This window comes from Acinonyx jubatus, chromosome A1 (assembly GCF_027475565.1).
Source record: "Acinonyx jubatus isolate Ajub_Pintada_27869175 chromosome A1, VMU_Ajub_asm_v1.0, whole genome shotgun sequence".
In the NCBI taxonomy this organism is placed as follows: domain Eukaryota; kingdom Metazoa; phylum Chordata; class Mammalia; order Carnivora; family Felidae; genus Acinonyx; species Acinonyx jubatus.
Window position 1 is genome coordinate 43,342,048 of NC_069380.1, and position 14,987 is coordinate 43,357,034.

Genomic DNA, 14,987 nt, shown 5'->3' on the forward strand with positions numbered 1-14,987 from the left:
TCATCAAGATAACAAGCTTCTGCACAGTGAAGGAAACAATGAAATTTAAAGGCAACCGACAGAATGGGAGAAGATATTTGCAAATGACATGTCTGATAAAGGGTTAATATCCAAAATCTGCCAAGAACTAACCAAACTCAACATCCTCAAAACAAAGAATCCAGTTTAAGAAATGGGCAAAAGACATAAATAGACATTTTTCCAAAGAAGACATCCAGATGACTAACAGACACATGAAAAGATGCTCAACGTCACTCATCATTGGGGAAATACAAGTCAAAAGTACAATGAGATTCCACCTCATGCCTGTGAGAAAATCTAAAATTAACAACACAGGAAACAACAGATGTTGGTGAGGATTCAGAGAAAGAGAAACCTTCCACTGTTGGTGGGAATGCAAATTGGTGCAGCTACTGTGGAAAACAGTATGGAGATTCCTCAAAAAGTGAAAAACAACTACCCAATGACCCAGCAATGGCACTAATAGGTATTTACTCAAGGGATACAAAAATACTGATTTGAAGAAACACATCCACCCTGATGCTTATAGCAGCACTATCAACAATAGCCAAATTATGGAAAGATCCCAAATGTCCATGGACTGATGAATGGATAAAGAAGAGCTGGTATATACATACAATGAAATATTACTCAGCCATCAAAAAGAATGAAATCTTGCCATTTGAAACAAAGTGGAGGGAGCTTTGCTTATCATGCTAAGCAAAGTAAGTCAGTCAGAAAAAAACAAACATAAGATTTCATTCATATGTGCAACTTAAAAACAAAACAGATGAACATAGAGGGGTAAAGAGAGAGGCAAACCATAAAACAGACTCTTAACTATAGAGAACAAACTGAGAGTTGCTGGAGGGAAGGTGGGTGGGGGAAGGATTAAATGTGTGATAGGTATTAAGGAGGGCACTTGTGATGAGCACTAAATTCCACTCCTGAAACTAATATTATACTGTATTAACAAAATGGAATTTAAATAAAAACAAAAAATGTGGTATTTTGATATTGCAAACACTCCTTTTACATTTCCATGTGGCTTCACTTATATAGAAATATACTAACATAAGGGATCCAGAGGTTCCATTTAGGATCCTTCCAGATCTTGCCTCATCTCTCTCTTCATCTGGCTGTTCATCAGTATCCTTTCTCCTATCCTTTAATAAACTGGTATATGTAAGTGTTTCCCTGAGTTCTGTGAGCCACTGTGGAAAATTAATTGAACCTGTGAAGGGATGACTTTAATTGTGTTTGAAAAATAATGGCAAAAAACACAAAAGTGTATCTTTTATTTACACAAAAATAAAAATATAATTTATACCTTTTTTTGTTTTTTTAGAGTTTTAATTTAAATTCTAATTAGTTTACATATGACTATCAACTTAAGATTTTAAAAGTATGGTATTTTTAAGTTGAATCACTATGGTGTACATTTGAAAGATACCATTTATTTTTTTTAATCTGAAATCAACAGTCATCAAGGTCATTTTATTGTAGTTAAAGAAAGTGTTGCATGATTATCTAGATTTCTTAAACCAAACACAATATGGAGTATATGCTCATATACACTCATTGGTACCACTTCAAGGTATTATGAATAATTTAAAAAATACAACTTTTATAAAACTATAATTTCCATGCTCTCTTTTCATAGTTTTGATATTTTTTCCCTAATAAATCATTAAATGAATAGAATTTAGCACACTGAAACAAGATCAATTATCATTTATTTTTCATTGTTCATTATATCCCTCATGTTAAAATAGGAGGCTAAGAAGACAGAATTCTGCAGAGACCATAGCTAATACAAACTGCATGAAAATTGCATTCCAACAAATTAATAAACTTTGTCACATAATTACATTTTTAAAAATCAAAATTAAAATTAAAAAAAAAATGAAAACATAGACCAAGCTTGAAAATCCCTCTTGAAAAGCCATGTAAGCAAAGCTAAATCTAGTTTATTTCATGAACAAAAGCAAAACTCAGGTTATTTCTTATAAATGCCTCTGATAATCATAAAAGATATTTAAGTCATCTTCCTAAAATGGTATGAAGCAATCACTTCTAAGCAATTATCTGCTGTCTGGAAATCCCCACTGTAATAACCATTGTAAAGGTTAAACAACTCCTGCGTTTACTTTATGAGCGATCCTGTAACATCATACCTCTGAGCTTCATAAAGTATTGGGAGAGAAAGCTCCCAGCATGCACATTATTTCTTACATGCACAGTAAACTCATTAAGTACTATTTTACTAATCTGGTTTTAATTTTTACTGTTTTGGGATTTTCAGCAGTTTTCATTCTGTCCTATTCAGGTTGCAATTATTAATGGTGATAGACAGTGGTGGTGTCTGTATCAAGGTTATGAACTGTTTACAATACAATGTTTCTAATGAATCAATCCAACATAAGATGCATTCTTATTTCTTGACATATCCTTCCTCCTTTCTAAACACGAATATCTGTAGAATTCATAGAAGTAGAAAAAGAAACTGATGTTGTCTAAATATATGTATGTATATGTATTTACATATGTATAGATTTACATACATATATATAATTTAAATATAACTTCTATTCAAACTTCTTAGAACAGTTTATTTCCTCTTTAAGGATTTTCTCATTTTCTTCAAAGAAATGGTTTTATTTTTTTCTAAGTAACTATTGTTTCAAACTCAAATGTACGTGTGCAAATTTTAATGGTTCTATGCAGTTACCATAGACTTTTACAGCATTTGTCAGAACTATTTACTAATAAACTTGTAAACCACAACTATGCTCTTAATATAGATTAATTCATCACATATGAAATAAACAAATGAGATGAAGAACATTAGTTTTGTCTACTCATTTGTTACTTAATTTTAAAAGATAAAATCTAATGAGAGTAAATGAGTGGTAACTACTTGCTTAAATTATTAAGCGTAATGAAGAAAAAGTAGGCCTATATATTTAATAATGCTTAGAAAAAAGTATCTAGCTATAATTTAATAAAAAATAAGTTTTATATTTGTAAAGCAAGCAAATTGAGGTGTTACATTTAATAAAAGAGATATCTTTTAAACGTAGTATTTGTGAAAAATTTGTTTATAATGAGATAATATATAAATGAATGAAAACTAAGAAATTATAATCATATCAAGCAAATTACTGTAAAACATTCAAACCTGGAACTTTATTTAAATTCAGTAAAATAGCTATGAAAGACCTCTGAATAACATCCTCAATAGTGGGGCGCCTGGGTGGCGCAGTCGGTTAAGCATACGACTTCAGCCAGGTCACGATCTCGTGGTCCGTGAGTTCGAGCCCCGCGTCGGGCTCTGGGCTGATGGCTCAGAGCCTGGAGCCTGTTTCCGATTCTGTGTCTCCCTCTCTCTCTGCCCCTCCCCCGTTTATGCTCTGTCTCTCTCTGTGTCTCCCTCTCTCTCTGCCCCTCCCCCGTTCATGCTCTGTCTCTCTCTGTGTCTCCCTCTCTCTCTGCCCCTCCCCCGTTCATGCTCTGTCTCTCTCTGTGTCTCCCTCTCTCTCTGCCCCTCCCCCGTTCATGCTCTGTCTCTCTCTGTACCAAAAATAAATAAAAACGTTGAAAAAAAAATTAAAAAAAAAAACAACATCCTCAATAGTTTTATAATTGATTTTTTTTAATGAAAATTCCTTAAAAGTTAAAAGTTAGGATTAGCTTATCACCATATATATATATACCTGGTTGTTTTCAAAGATTATGCCTACACTTTGTTTTTTTGCCTCATTATTGGGCTATTTTGTTTAAAACATAAATTGACAATACAAATGTTTTGAAACAAATACAGCTAGGTGATGAGGTAGGTCATAGACAATGATTTCTTCAACAACTGTTAAAAGAAAAAGTTTAAAAACAGTACGTTCAAATTGAATGATATCTTTGTTCTGTCAGTTAAATAGTACTATCTTCCTTTTTGAAAAATTTATTTTTAATCACAAATTATAGTTAAAAACAATGTTTTGAGGGAACATAAACTGATTGAGCCTTATTTGTTATTGAAATGACAGTATGTAATAGGCTAAATTGTATCCCCCCCAAAGACTGATTTTGTGCCCCTTAGGATCTGTGAACATTACTTGATATGGTAAAATGTGTGATTAAATTAAGGGCTTTTTTCTTTTTTTTAATAGGCTTCAAGCCCAATGCAGAGCCCAACCAGGGCCTTGAATTCATGACCTTGAGATCAAGAGTCGGTCGCTTAACTGCCTGGGTCACCCAGATGCCCCTAAATTAAGGATTTTAAGAGAAGGAACCTTATCCTGGATTATCAGGTGGGCCCTAGATCCAATTTCTAGACAAGTGTCATTAAACAAGTGAAACAGGGAGATGAGACTGATACAAAAGAGAAGGCAACGTGAAGATAGTGGCAGAAATGGCATAAATGTAGACACAAACTAAGGAACGCTCATACAGGAAGCTGAGAGAGACAGGAAATACTCCCCTTCCAAAGTCTCAGGAGGAAAATAGCACTGTCCAAACTTTGGTTTTGGACTTTTGGCCTCCAGATTGTGAGAAAATAAATTTCTATTATTTTTAAGTAGCAAATTTTTGATAACTCCTTACACCAGCCTAAGAAACTAACACAGAAAGAAAACTTGCATTTTAGCTAGCTGATAGTTTGAAATTAAATAGTATTGTGGTTTTTAAAATTTATGAAAGGGTTTGAAAGGATCGTAAGATGGAAGACCAGTGGTGGTATAACTAGGGTATTAAGTTAGCCAGTCTACTGACAAAATGAGAAAGAAAATTATTAATTAGCACAAATTAAATCATTTTGTCTCTAGGTTTTACACTTGATCTAGAAGTTTTCAAAGTATGCATATTTGACAAGAGAACCAACCTGCTTCCAAGCAGTAACATGAAAACTAAGGCTTTAAGCATTCAAGAAGTGATTAAAAAAATTGAATTGATATCAGGAATGAGACATTTTTCTTAATAGCGTCTTATGAATTTCATGTTGCAGATGTGGCCTCAAGTGTTTACAATATGTTTCTTACTTGTTTGTGTCAGTAACTCCAAATATTTGCCAGTTTTTCATGAATTCCAGGGCAAGGATTACTTTTAATGCCTCTCTTCGTTAGAATTTCTTTCTACTTCTTTGGCAAACTTAAATATGATGGTTTAAAATCAGGTAGTTAATAGGATGCTCTTGCATTTTCACCATGTTTGTAATCGCACCAGTATACACATGGGTTTTTGAAGCTGGTCAAGGTCTGAATATTAAGAATGAAGAAAGATCCACTCACTTTTATACAAGGCTGTTGAACAGTCTGAACATGACTCAGTGAGACAGGTCAATCTTCCCTGGTATTTATTTCTCCTTGAGTCCCGTTCACTTCATTTGTCAGGCTTGTCTCAATGGAATTAAGTCCCACTCATTTTCAATAGGTTGATATTGCTTTTCACTGATGGTCATCCAGAACTTTTTCTATCTGCGGTGTACTACAGGCTTGCCTGTATTCATTTTATAATTTTTTAAAAATCTTTCAAAGCATGAGCAAGGAAAAAGTACTAGAATTTTCCATGGTCTGGCTCCTTTATTTTTATTCAACGATGTGAGATAGGGTAAGTGAATTCAGGATTTCAAAACATACATACAATATATGATGTCTAGACACTGCTGTGTGAGTAAAGGAAATTTCAGAGCACAAACACTGGCTTGTCTTGTGACAGGTAACCTACCTACAGACTGACAGCACATAGAACTTCCATCCTGTAACTTAATACGCTGAGCAATAAGGCAGAGAACAATAGTGTCTGTTGTTTTTATATCTCCTCCAAGAAAGGTTTGTAGTGTCACTCTGGCTTCATAATATTATTATTAACAATTTTTCAAATGTACCACTTTAATAGAAATCATGGGGCATTTTATTTTTGAAGACTTTATCCCAATATTTTTTTTTCCATTTTGTTCTCCACAGCATTTATTTATGTACTGATTGACTTACTCATTTCTCAATAGGTGCATCATAAAAATTATCACTTGTAGATAAAATATTAAACATTTTAATGTAAATGTATCTTTAATTTTCCCAAGAAATCACTTTTCTTCATTCTCATGCTGTTGTCTTGGCTTGATTGCTTATAATTTCTTGCCTGGAATAATGTTATTAGTGTAATTAGAAAATATTCTACATACCTCTGCTCTTTCACTTAATCTGAAATTGCCTACAGAATTAACTCAGATTATCTAAAAACAAAGGCAACACTATAATCAATTTTAAAAAAAAATCCTTGTGATTTCACCAATGTCACCAAAATAAAACCTCAAATTATTTGAAGGAAAGTCCAGCCCATTTTATCATGTGGTACATACTTAATGGGAGAGGAAGAAGCAAAATTACCTCTGTTCACAAGTGATGTGATCTTATATGTAGAAAACTCTAACTTCCACAAAATAATTGTTAGAATGAATAAACAAATTCAGCAAAGTAGGAGGATACAGAGGGAACACACAAAAATCGCTTTAATTTTTTTATACTCTCATCATGAACAATGTAAGAAGAAAATGAAGAACACATTTTTATTTACAATAGTGTTAAAAAGAATAAAATACTTAGGAATTAACTGAGGTGGTGAAAGCTGCATATAATTGTGGTGGTATTTTTTTGTTACCCATGCTGTCAATCTCTGTCTTTCGATTGGCATACATAGATCAGGTACATTTAAGGTAATTTATTATTTATTGGTGACACTTAGGTCTGCTATTTTATTATTATTTTTTTTCTTGGGTTTCTTGTTTCTGTTTCTCTTATCTTGCCTTACTGAAGGTTACTTGAATATTTTTTTAGGATTCAGTCTTGTTTTATTTATAGTGTTTTGAACATATCAGTTTTTATACTTTTGTAGTGGTTGGTCTGCTTTATATACTATTCGTACACAACTTATATCAGTCTACGGGTGCAAACATTTTACCCAAATTTGAAAACCAAAGTTGTCTCTAAATGAGACAAGTGATGTTTCACAGGCCATGAGAACCTCCATTTTTGCCTTGATGCTAATGTTCTAATCTGGGAAATAACTCATGTGTTACAGTACAAATGTTCATATACTCCTCATAAAACATTAATTACTTATTCCACAGGCTTTTATTCTTTGATTTTTAGTATAAGGAATCCCCTACATGCTACTTACATGCCAAATTTTGTCATACATTTACACAAAATATGAACAGAGAAATATGCCTATATTTGCTTTATGGTAATCCTTTTGGAACAAATATTATAATCCTTAAATATATTCTCCCATGTTTTCAAAAACATTCCTGGGATATTTCAAGATATTAGTTGAAAATGTGGTTACTTTAAGTCATCTTCTTAAAAACAACAGAATTCCCATTGAAATAAATATTCTTTACTTTTGTTGCTTTCTATATAGTGCAGACTTCAAAATCACAAATGACATAAAGGTTTGCTGATATGTGTTTTAAAGACATGAAGATTTTACAGTTATGGAAAATTTCTTTAATATATTTTTACTGTATTAAATGAAATTAAATTAAATGCAATGGTGAATATATAAATTAAAAAAAAACAGTTTACAAATTGTAAAATGTTGACAAACAGTATAAAATCCAGAGACAGAATCAAGGAATGTTTAGATAACTTACCGACCCTATTAATAATTCTTTCTTTTCTACATAAGATTCATTAGCTTCTAATTATGATAATAAAAAATTCTCCAGCAAAACCACACTCAGATATCACCTCACGCCAGTCAGAGTGACCAAAATGAACAAATCAGGAGACGCTGGAGAGGATGTGGAGAAACGGGAACCCTCTTGCACTGTTGGTAGGGATGCAAACTGGTACAGCCACTCTGGAAAACAGTGTGGAGATTCCTCAGAAAATTAAAAATAGACCTACCCTATGACCCAGCAGTAGCACTGCTAGGAATTTACCCAAGGGATACAGGAGTACTGAGGCATAGGGGTACTTGTACCCCAATGTTTATAGCAGCACTCTCAACAATAGCCAAATTGTGGAAAGAGCCTAAATGTCCATCAACTGATGAATGGATAAAGAAATTGTGGTTTATATACACAATGGAGTACTACATGGCAATGAGAAAGAATGAAATATGGCCCTTTGTAGCAACGTGGATGGAACTGGAGAGTGTGATGCTAAGTGAAATAAGCCATATAGAGAAAGACAGATACCATATGTTTTCACTCTTATGTGGATCCTGAGAAACTTAGCAGAAACCCATGGGGGAGGGGAAGGAGAAAAAAAAAAGAGGTTAGAATGGGAGAGAGCCAAAGCATAAGAGACTCTTAAAAACTGAGAACAAACTGAGGGTTGATGGGAGGTGCTAGGGAGGGGAGGGTGGGGGATGGGTATTGAGGAGGGCACCTTTTGGGATGAGCACTGGGTGTTGTATGGAAACCAATTTGACAATAAATTTCAAAAAATAAATAAATAAGTAAATAAATAAAATTAAAAAAAAATTCTCTAGCAATAATCACCACTGTGTGTATAGAAATTACATTGATTAGTTTTTCAATGGTTTTAGACATCTGTTATTTGGGGAAAAAGTTTACAAACATACAAACAACTACAGCAATAGATTGTAAACAATTATTAAATATTTTCATTCTGACATTCAGTGTATGATGAGTTATCACAATTAAATAAATGCTCTGTGCCATTCACTTCCTGCCTTCATCAATGGGATATTTCTGGATAAGGACGTATGGGGACTCCTAGAGGTACACAGCCTCCTCAGTACAGCCCTCTCCTGTGCCAACAACATCAGTGTTCATCTATATATGCGTTTAAATGTACTTCGAAAGTTGAGTAGTATGAGGAATAGGGCATAGCAGGAGGCCGGAAGAGGAAGAAAACTGATCCCTAGCAAAACCTGACTGGGGAGAAGGTATTTAAGCCCAAAGCCTTGTTTTGGAGATAAAAGGGCACAGATCCATCAGAAGAGAAGAAAGTCAAAAAGAACGTTTATCCATTCAGTTCTTAGGGGTCACCTGGGCCCAACCCCCACCTTCTCTCTTTCCAACTTGCTGTAAACTATAGAGACTCCATGGAGTCTTGAAATTTAGGACCAAATACTAGGGTACAGCAGAACTTCCCGGTGGTGTGGTGGCATCAGTAAGCTGTCAATCAGTCACAGGACAGGCAGGACACAGACCCCCTCCTCTGGCCATAAGCAGCTTCTGCTGTTTATTCCAGCATGCCATTTAAGCATTACCCTTCTCCCTGAAGGAACGTATTGGGAACAGCCTCGCGCTCTACAGTTGCCCTTTTGAAATTCTTAATTTTTAAACATAGGGCTCTGCAAATTATGCAGCTGGTCTTGAGTACTGACCAAGAAAATGGGGGCCAAGGGAGAAAAACAGACATTCAAAGATCAATCAGAACCTTGGAACAATACAGCAGGAGACAGTGCTCAACTGGGCCGCAGGGCGGAGGGGGAAATAAAATTAAGTAAACAGAAGGTTGAAAAAAACAAAACGAAAATGAATACCTGCTACCAGTTACTCCAAAGTGCCCTTTGCCACCATGTAATGTTTCAAGTAAAACAGCTCAGAGAAAGGTGAGCTGGATGCAGAGACAGAAAACATGACTCCAAACAGGGTGGCGTCAGGTGTGACTATGGGGACCTGCAGAGGAACAGGGTTTGGCCACTGAGCCTCATGAGCTGCTGACCCAGCCACATATCTGACTGCAGTCAACCAGACCACCTGTTCAACCACCGGACCTCAGGTTTTTGTTTAGTGTCATAGGGGCAAATTTTCAAAGATCTGCATTTTTGCTTTACTGGAAAAACCAGAAAATTCACAGTTTCAGGTTATGTATAGAGACAGCACAGGGTCCACGATGCCCTCTGTTAAGGAAAAGGGTTTCTCCAGCACAGTGATCCATTCTCAGCTGCCTGGCTGTGTTCCCGAGGGCACCTCCTCTCTCAAATATGACTATTCAAAAATCGGTCCTCACCAACTGCCTGGGAGCGACCCCTCGGGCTTGAAAATTTAGCAGATCTGTGACAGTAGTCTACACATTTTCCTTCTTGAATCTCTAATGGTCAGTGTGGGGAAGAGAGGGGGAAGCCAGTCAGAGATGAAAAGTCTCAGTATTGCTTTCCTGACAAGAATGTCCCAAGGGAACATTTAACAAGGCGGGTGTAGAAGGTGGAATGTGGCTGCTTACACAAATCCTCCCATGTAATATTCTCCCCACCAGAAAGCCAAGCACCTCAACTCGGAGGCTTTATTAATTTAGGGCTGCGGGACAGGCACCAGGCTCAATGGGGTCAGAGCTTTGCTTTGCCCATATGTCTTGGTGTAGCTTTCCAAGTTTGGGAAGGATCAATCACAGGAAGGAATGGGGATGAAAGGCCAGGAATTCAAACTTATAAAAAACTTTCTAGAACTTACATCCATTACCCAAAGGGTTCTCTGCATTTATCCTGCAAGAGACTGTCTGGAGACAAAGTAAAGAATTTTCTTATTTAAACACTTGACACTAATTCTAGCCCCTGCTTTCCAAATCTCTGGTCACAACTGTCCCCTGGAATATGGCTCCTTGCTGGGAGAAACACATTTTCCTGAAGTCACTTATCCAAAAGAGATGCTGGGTGATACGTATACAAAAGCCAAAATAAATATTAATGTACGAAAAGGCTTTGTGAATTCATTAAACAGCCCCTTGTGAAACAGCCCCGAGATCCTGCTGAGTCCCACCAAGGGCAGTGTTAAGCCCAAGGCCAGAGGACTCCCAGAGCTCAGCTAAACGGGGTGAGGTAGTGTGTTACTGAGGTGCCATCCTGTGAATATGTGAGATCTGAGGGCCCTCTCCCTCAAATCTTCTTTGGGGGAGACCCCCTCAAAAATCAAATAAGAACGTAGCCAACCAGCCCCAAGGACTGGGTTCAAGCATTCCCCTGCCACCCAGGGAGGGCCTGAACCAGCTGCTGTCCAATAGTGCCTCCTGGTGGGGGTCGAATGACAGATCAGGATAAATTCCAGCAGGTCAAAGGTGAACTGCCAAAACTCATGCCCAATTAGCACAAAATAAGTAACAGGTTATCTGACTGGGACAGACAAAACACACATCCCTCTACGTGCTACCAGTTACCTGGGTCTCTCTAATTCTGAAGGGCTCACAGTCCACCACTCTCCCACCTCATAGGGTCTTCTCATCTACACTATGGACCAAACACACTCCCAGGTGGGAGACTAGATGTAAATGAGGGCAAGGCTGCTGCTGTCAGAGACATCCCCACCTCTCCGGCAGGACACTCAAGGTCAATGGAGATAGCTAGATGCCAGGTGACTGACTATATCAAAGTGGTTCCCTGTCCTTTTTACCACACAGGGAAGGCCTGACCTGCTGAGCCATCACTCCATAAAATCAAGTTTCTTTGGAACTAAGGAGACAAGAAGAACCTCCTTTCCTGTCCATCGAGGTGCTGTAGGGTGCCTCTTCTGGCTGGCAAGGATTCATCCCAAAGCTTTTTACCTAAACAGTAAGTTTGTTCTGAGTTTGGATCTAGCTGTCAAAAGATTTTACTGTCCAATCAGCAGATTAGAGCTTTGGAACAAGCAGGTACCTCCAGCCCATCTGCCTTTTCCCAGGTGAGCTCTGGGCCTGCAGTCTGAGGTGAGCTGCCCTGCTGACTAGTCTTTTCTGAATGACTGCATTCCCAAAATTCTGTCTCATAGCTGGTGTCCCAGTTGGAAATCTGGCAACAATACTCACAGTGAAAAACTCTCTCTACCTCCTTTATTCAGGGAGGCTGTTGGTTGGATTCATAGCAGCATAAAACCTATCAGTTAACTTAAACTTGAGAGGTTGGGGGAGGTAATCTAGTTAAAGCCAACTGCCTGACAAGATCCCCAAACCAGCTTCAAAAGAACAAAAAAACACAGCCCTTGATGGGCAAGAACAGGTAAGGAGGTAAACATGATAGGGCCTCTGCTTCTAAAAACAGTAACAGACCATGGCGCTATTTCTTCTTTTTTCTTCCTTACACATAAGACAGAACAGATTTCCTAAGAAGACAAAATTAAAACATCAGTTGAAGAGGGAACACCAGCCATTAGAAAATCAGAGCTCCCGTGGCTGTGCTGGGATCCAGTCAGCTGTCCAGGTTCTTTTCTGCCTCTTGGCAATGGATAAGGTACAAGAAGATCTGCTCAACGGTGAAGTCAAGCAAGAGGCTGCCTTTGTTCCTGCCAACATGCTTGCTCATGAGGTTAAGGGTGGAGCTTTCAGGACCACACAAGCAGCAGTACATGGGGGCCCCTGTGTGTGTCTCCAGGTGGTCCTTGATGGTTGCATGGCCTTGGAAGGACTTGTGGCACTCTGTATACCGGTACAACCTCTTGTCTGTGTGGATCCACCGGAGGTCGTTGAACTCACTTGTGTGTGCAAACCTTTTGCCACAAAAGGTGGCAGCTGTACTTGCTGTTCTCAGGCTAGCCCTGCAAAGCCAGTTCCTCACTCAGGAACTCCTCCACTGGCAGCTTCCACTTCTGGACTGCTGGGTGCCATAGCCCCAAACCAGGCCATTCATCAAGGCCAGTGTTGTATTTGTGCTGCTGACATGGTAGCCATACGCAGCCTCCCACTTGAATCCCTGGTTGCACAAGTGGCAGTGGAAAAGGGTGTCTTCCAGGCTTTGGTGCACAGCTATGTGCTTCTTTAGGAGATGCCAATCCACAAAGCTTTTCACACAGACAGAGCAGGAGAGAACTAAAATGCCGAGATGGAAGAGCGTGTGCCATATGAGGCTGCACAGGTTAAGGTAGTGCTGGTCACAGGTACTGCAGGCCTGGCCCTTTCAAATTTAGAGGGTCGAGGATGTGCCCCCGGACCACGTGGAAATCTTTGGCCGGTGCCTTCCCTTCCCACAGGCAGCACATTTCAACTCTTAGAGGCTACCCCTGAAGGCAAACCCAGATTCCCAGTCAGGGGATCATTGGGGTAGACAGCAATATTGTCCTCAAATGTTTCATGCCATCAGTGAAGGATCAGCTGCCACTTGGTAATGAACTTAGTTTCACACATGTTGCAAGAGAAGAAGAAAATACCAATGTGGGACAGAACATAGGTCACTTGGGAGTTTTGGTCCTAGCAGTTGGTCTCACAGAACTTGCACTTGCCTGTCAGTCGGTCCATGTGATCCTGAGCATGCTATCACATCAACTGAATGTTGTGCTCTAGAACTTTCTTGCACACCTGGCAGGGCATGGCCTTATTCTCTTATTATCATTCTCTCCAAAAGTCAGCTCATTGTCACTATCATCACTCAACTCAATCATCTCCTAAGCTATGCCTGTCTCTCCAGTGGGATCTTCAAACTGCAAATCATCATCCCCTGGGTCCTCCGGCTGGACCTCATCCATCTTCCCAAAGCTTGGCTCTTTGGAGTGGTTGTTATTGCTCACATAGGAGTTGGTTCCAGTGGTGACTATTTGCATTGTCAGGAGTGACTAAACTATTTTTACTGAAGTCTCCATTGCTCAGAACGTAGTATGGATGGTAGGAGCTGGTGCTGATTTGGGTGGCCATGCTGAGGGTACCTCTGACTGGCTGTGTCATACTAGGAGCAGACATGAGAGGAGAAAAAGCATCATGGTCATCTGTGTTTGGTAGCGGTGGCTGCTGCAGCAGACACAGGATATAGTTAGGGTCATTGGCAATATTTCTGTCTTCTTTATAACTTCCTCCACCATCACTAGGTAACACATAGTTCCTATTAGGAGCAGAGTGCTCCCCACCATCCAGAGTTCTTCAAGGGGACAGATGGGTTCTGCTGAGCTACAACTCTGGGTACCACTGGTGCTGGTCCAGGGCTTGGCTGCAGCAGTGCTCTCTAGGTCAGGAAAGGTGGAGTGACAGGCCCAGAAGAGGCCCTCCATACCCAGATACTCAGTTACCTCACAGATGACTCCAGTGTTGATCATGTCTGTCAAGAGCTCTGATGTGTGGACAAAGCCCAGACTCTTCTCAAAGTTGACAGGGGTGATGAAGTCCACCACCTAGGTCCTGGCAGCATCAAGCCCCAAATTCAGAGAAAGGTTCTGGAAGTATCCAGCCAGCACAGCTTAGTGGGTCAGGAAGAAGCCGACCACAACCACAATGGTGACGTCGCACATGATCTACCAGATCTGACACTTACTGAGTTCCTTCAACAGTCTGTTGGTGTGGTTGCTGCTTTGCAGTTTGATCCTCATGCCCATCTTGGCTCCTCTGAAGTTGCCCCCTTATCAGCATGGTTTGTAGGGTTGCCTTGGGCCTGAGCACCGTCGCTGCCGCCTCACACAAAAGCTGGCCCGCCCTGACCGGCCCGATCCGGCCAGAAGAGGGCGCCATTATATTCATTATTTCTTAAGTGATAAGTATGTGTGACCGTAAGGCGCGCTGCAAATACGATCTCTCATATTTTCTCCCTAGCACACTCATCTCTGGCCTGGATACTTGTAGGAGCTTCCTATCACATTTTCCAGCTTTGTCTCTCATTCTACTCCAAGCATATTTCTCTGTGGCTGCCACAGTAATCTTCCTTAAAAAATAAAATAATATGACTTGTTCAGTTAAGCCTATTGTTATCTTCTCCTAGCACTTAGAATCAAAATTCTTTTTACATGTTCTACAGGATCGTATATGACCCGAGTCTTATTTAGCCTCACAGTGGCCCCTTTGACCATTCTTTCTTTTTGTTTAACATACTGTCATCACACTGGTCATTTTCCATTCTTTCTCAGCTTAGAGAATTTGGAGTTTCCCAAGCCTTGGAGTTGTTCTCTCCCCAGCCTTTCACAAAGCGTAAAAAAAAAAAAAAAATAAATAAAATAAATAAAAAAAAATGAAAGAAACCACTTCATCTTTTACCATAAATGTCGTCTCTTCAGAGATTATTTCTATGACCACCCCCTATAAGACACAGCTCTTCCCAAAGCTTCCTGTTACTCTCTATCATAATGACATAGCTGT

General features: G+C 39.0%; 1 pseudogene; it reads right to left on the bottom strand.

Moving 5' to 3' along the window:
• Window positions 1–12,126: 12,126 nt before the first annotated feature.
• On the bottom strand, window positions 12,127–14,796 carry LOC106970596 (zinc finger and BTB domain-containing protein 39-like; annotated as a pseudogene).
• Between the last annotated feature and the right edge of the window lie 191 nt (window positions 14,797–14,987).